Source organism: Salvelinus fontinalis, chromosome 9 (assembly GCF_029448725.1).
Source record: "Salvelinus fontinalis isolate EN_2023a chromosome 9, ASM2944872v1, whole genome shotgun sequence".
NCBI lineage: Eukaryota > Metazoa > Chordata > Actinopteri > Salmoniformes > Salmonidae > Salvelinus > Salvelinus fontinalis.
In genome coordinates, this window is record NC_074673.1 from 10,081,120 (window position 1) to 10,082,485 (window position 1,366).

A 1,366-nucleotide genomic window follows, 5' to 3' on the forward strand; every position below is an offset into this window, starting at 1 on the left:
ATGTCCAGAAAGCGCACCACTTTCCCGCAGACTTGTCCCGAACTGCGCGGTTAGATTCGTCCAAATGTCGGCGAATGCATGTTGTAGGCAAAACGAGTGAACTAGGGAGACTACTTTGTAAAAGTTCATCTATGACTGTCACAGCATCTCCTTATAAATTCACTGGCGCCCCGTTCGTAATAATGGGCTCAACTCGAGCCACACCGAAATGGCATTAGCATTGCTCTTTGCCTATTGGCTTAAACAAGCAACCCCCACCAAGAGAGAGAGAGAGAGAGAGAGAGAGAGAGCGAAAGAGAGAGAGAGAGAGAGAGACAGCCCTCAGAAAATCTGGCCCAACCAAATCATCACAAAACAAAAAGAAAAATATATAACCTATTGGAAAGACACCACAAAAAATCCAAGTAAACTTCAATGCTATTTGGCTCTAAACAGACAGTACATGGTGGCAGACTATCTGACCACTGTGACTGATAGAAAACTGAGGAAAACATTGACTAGGTACAGACTCAGTGAGCACCGTCTGGCTATAGAGACCGGTCGTCACAGACAAACCTGGCTGCCCAGAGAGGACAGGCTGTGCTCACTCCGCTCCAGAGGAGAGGTAGAGACAGAGGTGCATTTCCTACTACACTGTGACAAATACTCAGACCTAAGAGCATATTTCTTTCCCAAAATTATAACTCAATACAAAGAATTTGAAACTATAAAAGATGAAGAAAAAATCAAATATTTATTGGGTGAAAAGCCAAAATGTGCAGTTTTGGCAGCCAAATATGTGTCCTCCTGCCACAACCTGAGGGACAGCCAGTGAAAAATGCAAAGTAATATTGATAATATTTCCCATTTAGCTTAGTTTTGTTTTGTCTTTCATACCAGGTCATATGTCTTCTCAAGTCATATTGACACTGGTCTACTACTGTTGCTTTAATTTATTGTTGTTCTGATTAATATTGTTGTTGTAGTTGTTAATGGTAATCCCATGTCCACTACTACTGTTATTATTGCTGTTGGTCCCACCATTTATTTATATATAAATATATATATATTTTGTATATATATACATATATATTTGATTTTTATTTTTCGATATGTATACTTTGACAATGTAAGTAATAACGAACTTACCATGTCAATAAAGTCAATTGAATTGAATTGGATTGAGAGAGCGAAAGAAAGAGAGAGAGAGGTGGACATTCTTAGAAAATCTCGAGAACGTTGACGATTTTTTTGCCGCGAGTTTCACTCCTGCTTCCATTTCCACTGGGACTGCTCCAGATAACGTCTTTAATACTGTATCGTGGATGTCAACAAAGTGAGTGAGCTATAGCCTGCACATCTGGATCACATTGAAAGCTTGTGCAGA

The 1,366-nt window shown here is 39.8% G+C and overlaps 1 protein-coding gene across 2 annotated transcripts in view; it reads right to left on the reverse strand.

Annotated features, from left to right (window-relative positions):
* Positions 1 to 448, reverse strand: part of LOC129862036 (prickle-like protein 1) — a 59,561-nt gene extending 59,113 nt beyond the window's left edge. Inside the window, exon 1 of one of the 2 annotated variants that reach the window (XM_055933352.1) lies at positions 1 to 448. This exon is cut by the window's left edge and continues 97 nt beyond it. The gene's annotated coding sequence lies outside the window, so the exon portion shown is untranslated. The other variant, XM_055933351.1, reaches the window with a different exon arrangement.
* Between the last annotated feature and the right edge of the window lie 918 nt (positions 449 to 1,366).